This window comes from Triturus cristatus, chromosome 5_1, assembly GCF_964204655.1.
Source record: "Triturus cristatus chromosome 5_1, aTriCri1.1, whole genome shotgun sequence".
In the NCBI taxonomy this organism is placed as follows: domain Eukaryota; kingdom Metazoa; phylum Chordata; class Amphibia; order Caudata; family Salamandridae; genus Triturus; species Triturus cristatus.
The window spans coordinates 30,774,452-30,786,717 of NC_140587.1; positions in this window are offsets into that span (position 1 = coordinate 30,774,452).

A 12,266-nucleotide genomic window follows, 5' to 3' on the forward strand; every position below is an offset into this window, starting at 1 on the left:
TTGTGCTGCTTTAATTGGGTGGTTTTGTGTCAAGAGCCTGGGTATTCTCACTGTAACAACTCCACCAGCTGCCCTAAACACATTCAGAAGACACTGTGGTTACACAACAAGCCAGATACTTTATTGCCATTGGCACATCTTTCCATACCAATAAATAAATGGATTTGTATCCACATAGATCTCTTTTGGATCATCCAGATACTCCTGGAACATCCTGGGGATGGCCATTGGTGCTGCCACATGCTCAACATGTTTTGCCATCCCCTATGCACTGGACTTGAACCCTGATGATTGAAACCAATACAATGCAGAGGTTGGGTCTGGTCCTTCTGTTGCTGTTGTTACTGGTGTTCTGGTTGATGGTGTTATTGGCTAGTGTGAGATAAGACTGCCCTCTCTGGAAGTTGAAGGCGGCACCCCAGAACTGCGGGGTGGAACTCGAAGTTATGGCTGTTATGGCTGATCTTCTTCAAAGTTTCTCGCTCTAAAATCCACCTCTTGTATTTTCGACATTCACTTCGTGAAAAGGAATGAAAGTGGGCAGAATTGATCAAGTAGTGTGCTTAGGAGAGTAGGATCTGCTTCACATGGGTACCCCCACTTTTTGCTGGTGTTTCACTGTTTTTCGACCTTAGTCTGGCTGTGGCCCTGCTAATCAGGACCACAGCCTAGCTGCTTCCTCTCTAAAATGGTTTCCATGTACATTAGGTACATATCTAATTGGATTCTGGAGTGCCTTAAAAGCCCCTAGTATATGCTATACTGTGTACCTAGGGCATAGGTACCTCAGAGGCCTACCAGGGGCTGCAGCATGTATTATACCACCCCTGGGAAACACTCCAAAATGACACCACAGGTCTGCTACTGCAGCCTGGGTAAGGGTGTGCTTACACCCCTTACTCTGGTATAGGCTACCTATATCACTACCTTATACAGACACATATAAACCTATAAGCCACTCCTATGGCAGGCCTTGACAATCCTGAAGGCAGAGTGCTTGGTTTTATGTGAGAGGGTGCCCAAGCAGAGCTGAGCCCCTCGGCAGCATTTGGAAATATTTCCTTATGGCTGTTCTGTGATACAGTCATGCCATGTACTCTTAAGTGCATTATAACCTCGCGGTATGGCTGCATCAAAACATTTCGTGTTTGGTGTCAAACGCTTTGGAATACTAGCCCCCCCCCACCAGTTCTGGCAGCGGGGGTAGCATTCCACCCTTCTAGAGGGAGAGACATGTTCACACTGGCAAAACCCGGTTAAAACTTTCCAAAGCCCTGGCATCACAAAATGAATGCCACTGCCACAGACACGGGTCCTCCTGCTGCTGGGGGAAACTCTGGCAGGGGAAGCCTGGACAATAGTTTTCCTGTCACAGGGAGGTGTAACCACCTCCCCAGACAGGCAGATGTGTATTGGGGCAGGGTGGGTGCATTCAGAGAATGCTTTTGAGACACTGCCTGGGGCACACAAGGTGTCCCTGTGCATAGCCCAGTTCAAACCGGTTGCAGGGGCACTCAGCCCCTGCTCTGGCGTGAAACTGGACAAAGGGGAAAGGGTTTAAACACCCCCACCCCAGGCCCACCCATAGGTGGAGCCATAGAGGTAGTCCATCCCCTAAACTTAGTATAAGTATAGGAATCCAGTCCCTAGGACTTTAGATTACCACTGCAACATTATTCTGGACCTTCGACTTTCTATCACAACTAGAAGACAGAAGAAATCTCCCTTGGGGTCAAGGAGTGACTCCCCTACTTGGCAGGCACCAAAGAAGCAACTGCCCAGTCTGCATTTCTGAAGCTCCCACGGGACGCTGAAGTCTCTGCATCCCCAGAGGTAGATTTCCAGACTTCTCCGAGGCTACCTTGAGTCCACAGCAAAGCTGAGGCCCGTGGCTATCGTGGGTAACGTGGAACCGTGACCCCTGGACACCGTGAACTTTTGCAGCAACACTATCTTCCTGGTCATCCTCGAAGTTGTGCTTTGGGCTCCGATTATCCACATCCTTGAGCACTTCCTGCACCAAAGATTGTTGGCCTCCACTCCACGAGTGACCTGTGGGCCAGCTCCAAGTGTGACCGCTTGAGACTGCCTTCGCGATCACTAGCCCGTTGGCTAGCAGGTCCCTATGAAGGCAACTCCACTTCTGCTGGGGCTTTTCTGGTTGCTCCAGACTTGCCCTTACTTACCCTTGCTGGATGAGTCCATCAGACCTTGCTGGTCTGCACCGCAGTCCTTTCTCTGCATTCCTGTGACTTGCCGTTGCTAAGGCTTGTTGGGTCCTTTCTGGTCACTGACACCGCAGCACTTGACAGACTTTGTGGGACAGCTCGAGTCCAGCTCATGGACTTCATCGACACCTTCTGGACCTCGTGGCTGAAGTGTCAAGACACCCATCAACTCACCTTAAGCACCCGACATCTGTGGGCATTGGTCCATCCTGCCCTACGTCACTGGCAAGTGACCCAGACTCTTTCCCCTCTGCTTTCAGGTTCCTTACATCCTATATCCAGGCTTGGATCTCTCCGGGCACTTCTCCTCTTCACGGCAGCAGCAGTTCCTTGCAGGCTTCCATTGAAATCGACGACGCGACCCGACACCAAAAGACACCTATACATCCGGCTTCCCTGGGTGAGGTAACTGGAGTACTCTGGTACTCTCGTGGGTGCTAGCCCTAGAATGACCTAAGTCCAAGAGGGTTTGGTCCTGACTCGATTAGAAGTGTCCCTAATCTTTAAAATTCCAACCGCGACATTCCCCTTAGAAGATAATAGGAACCAGCGGCTGTGTTTCCACACTGCATACAGTTCCCTTGGGTCCCCGTGTCACTACCTTGGGTGGTTCCTTGGGGTCCCAGCGATTCTAGAGGCAATAGGCCTAGTGCCTATTACAGTTGTGGTTCTTATAACATTTTTTCAGTATATGGTTTGGTACGCCACTAGGGCCCAAACGTATATTTGTGCCTTTACTGATGCTTAATCACTTGTAACTAAAGTACTTCGAACTCCAGTGTCATAAAGAGACTAGAGGGGTGTGTTTAACCTTAAATACATATATTTTGAACATATACCTGGTGTGGTTGTCCTTTCATTTGATCATTCAAAAGATTATAGACTGGTAAAACAAGCTGCTTTACATTCCTTCAAGACTTAGCCTGAAGGCTGCTCTCCATAGCGACCACTAGGATAGCTTTCATATAAGGTTGTCTTTAACCATTCTCCATAAGGGGTTGTTTGGACTGATACAAGGTGCCCACTAGAACTATTGGACAGCATATATCAGGCCACCTTCTCACAGTGTGGCACAGATGTACTCTTTGGACTCGATGATGCCATCCTGCAGCCTTGTATTACAAGCCAAGCGAAGGATTAAGGTCTCAACCAAAGCATGCACTTTTGTGTTTTCATTCACATTTGCTGATGCGAACCTTTCAGACAAGGGGCCCAGTTCACAAAGGCAATCTGAGAAGAAAATGTTAACTTTACGACTTTTGGTTTTCTTAGAGGTCATATACGTGTTGTATCTTTAAGTCCGTAGTCGGGCCGGTATCTCTGGCTCAAGCCATACTCTCTGGCTCAAGCCGTACTCTCTGGTTCAAGCCGTACTCTCCAGCTCGGGTCGAAATCTCCAGCTCTGGCCGGATGAAGTGTAATACATGGATTTTGTTCGCAATTATTACAAACAGGAAAGTTAGGAACTTGAGATAAATGGTACAGGAGTGCATGTAAATCAGTTTAGGCAGGGGAAAGGGTGTGGGCAGACACTACATCATATCCCAGAAAAGTTTGCTCCTGTGCATCATGGTACAATCAGTCCACCATTTATGCTCCCCTCAGTGTTGACTGTAGTGTAACACCAAAGTTTGGTGAGGATCTCAGCAAAAGGAACCCTCTGATGGACGTTACAATTTACGATACCGTACTCAGAGTAAATAACCTGAAAAGTATCAGTATTGTGATGCATGTCCTTCTCTTTTCATCGAACAAACGATACGAGAGACGGGTGCATTCAGAGAGGATATAAGAAGAGTAAGTGAAACCGAAAAAAAACACTCACAGTGCTCATCTGACTCAAAAGCAACTGATGACTAAATTGAAGTCGTAACCCTAGACCAACACGTCAACCCTCCAGATTTTTAGTTTGAATATACAAATTGAGGGTTGCATAATACATATCATTAGTGTAATATTCTGTGAAAATGTAATATTTATCACACAACATTCTCTTAGAGGAGGTCGATTTGCCTCAGAGTTTTTAAGAACATCCCCATAAGGAAGAAGTAATTTTACCATTGTTTTCTGAATTTGCACCTGAAGAGGTTAGACAAGCCTTTGCAACAGAATGGGCTCTAGCACATGTTCTGGCATTATACAGCAACCATGTTGGCTGGGGTAAGGAGTCCCCTTATAACATAAGACCCATTAGGTCCAGCAACCACAGAATCCAATTAAACATGAAGTGAAAACTCTTGTGAGAGAAATACTCTCACAACTTGAGTACTAGGGAGTAATTGAACCCTTTTTTTCCACAATGAATAATCCACTGTTTCAGGTGGCAAAGCCATATCATTCATATCATATAGCCTTAGACAACAGGCATTTTAATAGTCAAACACACACATTTGCAATAACAATTCAAACATTATGACACTTATTAATAATATAGTCCATTGAATATAAATATAAAACAACCTTGGACCGTTCCAATGTTTTTTCCTGCCAAAATCTAGCAACTGAGAGCAGAGCTTTAACTGCATTTTCCATACTTGGTTCCCAAAGGCGATTATTATAATTTTTTTAACAGTTTTTATTGTAGTTCCATCATATATACAAACCTTGACATTATAAACCAAAAAATAAGAGCCGGAGACATGCTCCCCCTCCCCTTCCCTCTGGCCCACCCCTCTCTTCCCCTTGGTCCAGAAATCCCACCAAATATAACCCAATCTTCCAAAGATGAGAAGACAGTAAAAAGCATAGTTATCCCTTCACTGTAAAGCCTAGTGTCCATCTTAAACAAATATTAAAGACAAATACATACTGATAATACTGCTGTTTCCCCTTTCAAGAGAAGGCTCTCCCATTTTCCCTGAGAACCATGAGAGCCCCTGTTAGAAATGGGGGTCGCTGGTTGGCAGCGGATGGCCACTGTCCAAGCAGGGACCCTTCTTTCTAAGTCAGAGTAAAGGGCTGCACCCCCTTGACAACCCCTGCTCCACCCTGTGGTAACGTAGCTCGAGCAGCTAGGCTAATCTCAGAGGCAGTGTTTAAAGTGTTGATGATCATACACAGCAAATACAGTGAGGAACACTACAAAGGGACACAACACAGGTAGTTATCAAAAAATAGTTATCTTTACATAGAGGCTGATCACAAGACCAAATAACAAGGAAACCACAATACTGTACAAAAGAAGAATAGTTCTCTCTGGATGAGGCAAAAATAGTTCCAATGGGGAAGGTAAAGCTCAGTTCAGGGCAATGGTCTCTGCGACCCTTTTTACTCACAGTTCTGAGATGTTGTCAAATAATCCACAAGAAATGTCGCTCCGGCGGGTTAGCGATGTTTTTCCTCACGCTATGGTCACGGCCGCTCGCTAACGGGGGTTAGCAACAATTTTCCGGACGCTCAGCCACTGTAGCGATGATTTTCTGGCCGCAAGCCTGCGGGGCGATGATCAGGCCAGCGGGCCTTCAGCGGCAGGGATGCGACGATTTTCCAGACACTCAACAGCTGTAGCGATGATTTTCTGGCCGCAAATGTGCGGGGTGATGATCAGGCCAGCGGGCCTTCAGCGGCAGCGATGCTACGATTTTCCGGACGCTTAGCAGCTGTAGCGATGATTTTCTGTCCACAAACGTGCGGGGCGATGATCAGGCCAGTGAGCCTTCAGCGGCAGTGATGCAACGATTTTCTTTACGCTCGGCAGCTGTAGCGATGATTTTCAGGCTTTAGCGATAATTTTGGGGCTTTAGCGACGAAATGAAGTCTAATGTTCCTGAGACTTCAGTCAGGGGGCTAGCTCTCTCTCTAACCCTTGGGTGATTGCAGGTTCAAGATTAAAAAGTTCTCTTACAGCTCCTTTTCCCTCCTTTTTCCAGTCCAATAAAAACTACAGCAGGCCAATCCAGGGAACAGCACACAACACCAGGACAGTCCTCTCCTGCAGCTTTCTTCAGTTCCACGGACAGAGGTTGGTCTTGAGATCCAGGGGCAATACAAATTGTAGGGGTTTCAGCACTGATATTTATACCCCAAAAGTATTTGTTCTAAAGAGTCACAAGCCACTGAACCCAGCCAGAACCAGTTCTGCTCAGTCCTGGAGCACTTTGTTTACCAGGCTGCTTCTTTCCTTTCAGAGTGCAGGGCAGAGACATCAGATGCACCGTACCATAGGAGGTGGAGCCAGCATTGTGGAGGGAAGGCACAGCCCTATTCAGGTCCCAGGTGCAACTCCTCCCACCCATCTAGATGCAGATCCCTCTATTCACCACAGAGCAGACTCACCCTGTCTCCTGGAATTCCCCAGCCCTGTCACTCCAAACCCAGACAGCCAATACACATAACAGCAGAGCACACTGGAAGGCTTAGGCAAGAAAATATCTACTTTCTAAAAGTGGTATTTTCAAACACAGAATATAAAAATAAACTTCAGTAAAGGATGTATTTTAATATTCTGAGCTCAGGCATACTAAATGTGTTTTTCTACCATGTTCTATGGGTCAGTTAGGACTATAGAATGTAATAGCCAAACCTTCCATTCTGGCCTATGGAGAACAGGTAGCCTTACAGTAGTGAAAAACGAAATTGGGTGTAATTCACTACCAGGACATGCTACACACATCAGAGCATGTCCTACCTTACACATACAACGCACCCTACCATTGGGGTGGCTTACATGATGCCAAGGGAAGGTTCAGGGGCTGGGAAGTGGGTGCACTTCACAGCCAAGGTGGCAGTTCTAGACTGCACACAGACACTGCAGTGGCATGTCTGAGACACACTTTACAAGCTGCTTCTGTGGGTGGTGCAACTCAGCGCTGCAGGCCCACCAGCAGCATTTGGTTTACCAGCCCTGGGCACAAACAGGCCACGCTACTAGGGACTAACAGGTAAACCAAATAAGCCAATCATGGATATTCCAATTCACATGTCATATTTACAAAAGGAGAGCATATGCACTTTAGCACTGATCAGCAGGGGTAAAGTGTCCAGAGTCATAAACGCAAAACAAACAGGTCAGAAAAAATACAGGAGGAAGGCAAAATTTTAGGGATGACCCTGCAAAAAGGGCCATTTCAAACAGCCCCCCCTGTTTTCCTTACCGCCTATATGTCCCCAAAATTCCTTAAATACAATTTACCTAATTTGTTCATGGTTCTCTCCCTTCCCCCTCCCGAGACCCTCTTATCAGAGGTGCCCAAATTTCGGACCCTATATTCTGCGCCCTGCGCTCCCTCCTAGCGTAGACTGTTGTTCCCAGCTGATACACCGCCAAGAATCTACCCAGCCACTGCTGACTGGTTGGAGGGACCGGGTCAAGCCAGTGTGTGGCTAAACAGAGACTAAATACCGTCATAGCAATGTAAACAAATACCTGCATCTGCCCTTGAAGTATCGCCCATCCCTAGCATAATCAGTTGTGTTGACATATCTATTTTCTATCGAACTTGGGATCCCAAGATAGTGAATCAGCGCGAAAACCTGCCTCAGATTCTCTAATATCTCATACTCACCTTGAACACATAAACACTCACATATGCTCACAGGCCTGTTAAACACGCTGTGGTCAATTTTTGTAATTATCCATACACGATCAGTTATTTGACATTCCTAACCAATCTTTCACAGATCAAAAAGTTCTTTCCTCTGGTCAATGGACCATTAGTTAAATTAGTTGATGGTGAAATGACATAAATTCTATTTTCTCTGTAGAATCAAATTTTCACAGACTCTGGAAAGTTTTAAAAGTTTATCTAAATGAATTCATGTGAGCCAAAACTAAAATCCAGAACGGTCTCCAGCACCCATTGCAAGGAAAAGATTCAATTAATAAGACTTTCAATTACGGTACTTGGAAAGGAGAGGATCGAGAGAGCAGCACAAGTAAAAACTACTGAACATTATATTTACCTAGAATTGATTGTGTGAAAATCAACCCCTTAGACAAGGAGTTGGGAAAGGTTTCCCCAGGAAAGGACAGGGACAACAGCTTCAGGGTTCAGGACAGGATTCAGGACAGGATAAGGTGACCTCTTCTAGGTCCGACGCATGCACTCCTCTCTGACACTATCTTCCTCCTCAATTCTTCCGCAATCTTCTTCTAATTATTTGGCTTAATGAAAGTCTGCAATATGAGTCTTCTTCAGCATTCGCTCATCACTCCCACAGCATCCCGAGCTCTGCAGCATTCCGGTCTCTCTGCTCTAACTAACTAACTAAACTTCCTCAATTATACTCTTCTAATGACATGGACTCCTAATTCTGGTCGGACAGGCGAAAGGGATGATCATCACACCATGCCATGGTTTTCAATATTCTCTATAGCTCATTGTCTAATGATCCTACCCCTTAATTTTTATTCATAAAACTTTATTTCCACCCGTGTTCACATTTTTATCAATACAAAGCATACATTTTCAAATAAGCTTCCTCCTTTCTCAGGACATTTAGCTTGTTCCCATGGTATGTTGCTTTTCATTTTCTTGCATGGCATTCAAGGATAGAAGTGCAGCTTCTGGCTCACTTCGACTGCGCATGTCAAAAGGTCATGTGATATATAATTTCAGACTCAATCAGACGCCCGAATAGGAACAAATAAGAAAGTCAAAAAGAAGAATATTAATTTCAAAATAAAATGATTTCACTCTATACCACCTAACTCTACTGTAATCCCATTTAATTATAAATGTTCTCCCCGCATTACCAGTTAGTAAAATAGCTTCATTTAGTTTCAGCAGAGCAGATGCTTTGCATGTGAGTTTCTAGCGGCCATCTTAGAGGGATCTGTGCAAGTGCAGAGAATTCCCTCCAAGTAATAAGCTCGTCATACTACGCAAGGGCCGCTGACGCACACGCAATACAATTTCTCGTGTCAGCAGCCATTTTAGATTTCATTCAAGTTACTTGTTAACAGGACACGTAGGAAAGCTTCATCTATTCTTGATTTATGAAAAGTGTGGTGCATATTAATTACACACAACATGAGAAGTATGACGTTATGAGTTATATGAGAGGATTGACTTCGAGCAAGTCTCTTTTCTACGAGCCCTTGCTCCATCAATCCCCTCTCTGATGACATTTAATGCCATCACAAAATGTACTCATCACCAATCAGATGCCAACTTAAGCACATCTCAATCCCCTTTTTAGTCTTTCCATTCCCGTCATCATCTTTATCCTTTAAGTTTTTCATTTTCTTATACAGTTCACCTTTCATTTCTTCTAACTGTATTTCTTCATACTTTCTTTTCTTTCCCTTTCCATTTATTTCATATCTCTTTCTATTTTTACAACACTTGCACTATATCATTATTACTAAGACTAACATTGTTATACACATTTTTTGTAGTATTATTTGACCTATAAAGCTCTTCCCTATATTAGCAAACCAAGTCCCTATTGAAGTAATACTATTTGTTAATTTCTTTCTTACACCATCAACTTCCAGTGGTTTAAATTATTTTTCCAGTTTCGTATTACTTTTAATGTACCCTCCAATTTCTACACTTTTGTCAGGAATATAAGTGTAACAATGTTGCGCTTTCAACATTTTGCAGACTCCACCCTCTTTTGCTAATAATATATCAAGCGCAAGACAATTTTGTAAAACCATTGATCTGGTTGCAATAATTTCTGTATCGATCATTAAGAAACCTCCAGCAGTATCAGTTGATAGACGAACAATGTTAGAAATGGGATTTCCGGTAGGCTAGGGATAGGGCCGGAGCCAGGTGGAAACCTCCACTCTAGTCAGTATAAGGGAGTTACACTCCAAAAATAACCCCTGCTCACCCCCTTGGTAGCTTGGCACGAGCAGTCAGGCTTATGTTAGAGGCAGTGTGTAAAGCGTTTTGCAACCAACTGACAGTAATACAGTGTAAGCACTACAAAAGGACACCACACCAGTTTTAGAAAAATAACCAATACTTTTATATACGTTTAAACAAGACCAAAGACGATAAAAATCCACAATACTATTTAAAAGAAAGTCTGTAATTCAAAATAAGATTCCAACACAGTTCCTTGATGTCGATAGCTCCTTCTGGGGCTATCATGGTGTCGTGTGCAAACAAATCCAAAATAGTTCCAGCTGGCTGCTGGTCACAGGCCCGCTGCGGTGTCGAGAGGACCTCAAATAGTACCTTTCAGAAATGAAAGGCGATGGGGCCCTTGAAGTCACTCGCGTTGCAGGTCGAGCTTCTTTCTGCTGGGATCAGGAGCGCTGGTGCCGGCAGGCGCTGGGTGCTGCGGTGCGCAGTGCAGCGGTGCGGCGTGCGGTGCCCCCAAGTCACGGTGTGAGCAGCAGATCGGTGGCGGCGCTAGCAGGTCGCGGTGCAAGCAGCATCATCGTCGTTGCCGAAGTCGATGGCGCCAGCGTCGGGGAGCCAAGGAAGCGGTGTGGGATGAGGGCGGTGCGTCGTGTAACTTCTGAGCGGTGCCCCCGAACCATGGAGCAAGCAGCGGCGTCAATTTTGGTGGGAAGTCGTGGCATCAGGAAGGCCACGGTGTTGTCGTGTAGCATGCCGTGCAGAGTGTGGTGCCCACAGAACGCGGTGCGAGCAACGTCTTGGTGATGGCGTCTGTTGGAGTCGTCGGTGAGACCAGGGTTGTGGGGCAGCGTTGCAGCAGTGCCCTCTGTGGTGTCTTCAGGACACAGGGTCAGCAGTGTCATCGCAGACATCATCGAGTTGGTGTTCTTTGGGTTGCAGCACAAAACACACAGTCCCCAGTGTTGAGGGTCAAAGAACTTGAAGTCTTTGCTGTTCATGAGACTTCGTGAACAGGGTGCAAGCTCTACCTCAAGCCCTTGGAGAGACTCGTAAGTTAGGTCGCATAAAGTCCAGTCCAGGCCTTTCACTGCCCAAGACAGAAGCAGACACTGCAGGTCAGCCCAACAAAGCACCCAGCAAACCAGTCGTTCCTTTTCTCAGCTTCTACGGCTCTTCTTCTTGGCAGTCTTCTTGATCCAGATGAGATCTAAAGTTCAGGGGTCTTGGCCCCAGTATTTGTACAAAGAAATCCTTTAATCTTTTAGGCAGAGGGTGTCTGTGCTTGGCCACAACCAGTTTGGCCTTCTCTGGTGTGATTTTCTGGTAGGAGGTGGAGACTGCCTTGTCAGAGGCAGATCAGGCCCTTTGAGGAGCAAGGAAATCTCCTCCCTCTTTCCCCATCACAGCCTGGGTCTATTCAGCCCTTTCCTGACCTACCTTGACTATCTGGAGTCACACCTGCTCCCCAGCCTTCTGTCATCCAAAACCCAGACAGGCAATCCACATTCCAGCAGAGGCACATGGGATGACCGACCAAAATAATACCCACTTTCTAAATGTGTCCTTTATGAACTCAGAATGAAAAGGGCACCCTTGCTAGAAGCTGCGTCTTTAGATTCTGGGTTCAGGCATACTAAACTTCATTTCTTTACCTCCTTCCCCAGGCCCGTTTATACGATGTTATCAACCAACTGCCCGATCCGTCCTACGGGGAAGGGGTGACCTTGCAATAGTGAAGAGCGAATTTGGCTGTATTCACTATCAGGACACACCACACACACCTGTGCATGTCCTGCCTTTCACATACAATGCTCCCTGCCCATAGGGGTACCTTGGGCCTGCCTTAGGGGTGCCTGACATGTAAGAAAAGGGAGGGTTCCATTACTGGCCAGTTCGGGCATGGGCCACGTCAACATGGCAGTCTCAACTGCACACAGACTCTGTGATGGCAGGTCTGAGATACCTTCTTCGGGCTACGTATGTGGGTGACACAATCCGTGCTGCAGGCACACGAGTAGCATTTGACTCCCAAGCCCCGACACCTGTAGTGCACTTTACTTGTGGCTGACAAGTAAATCAAGCATCCAATCATGGAAAAACAAATTCATACACAATTTACCACAGGAGCACCTGCACTTTACCACTGATCAGTAGTGCGAAAAGTGAGCAGAAACGTTATGCCAGTCAAAACCGGGAGGTCTGAAAGCAAAGACTCATGGGATACATGCCAAAAGATGCCAAGTCTAACACATGTCCCCTCCAGCTGAAAGTAGGGAGA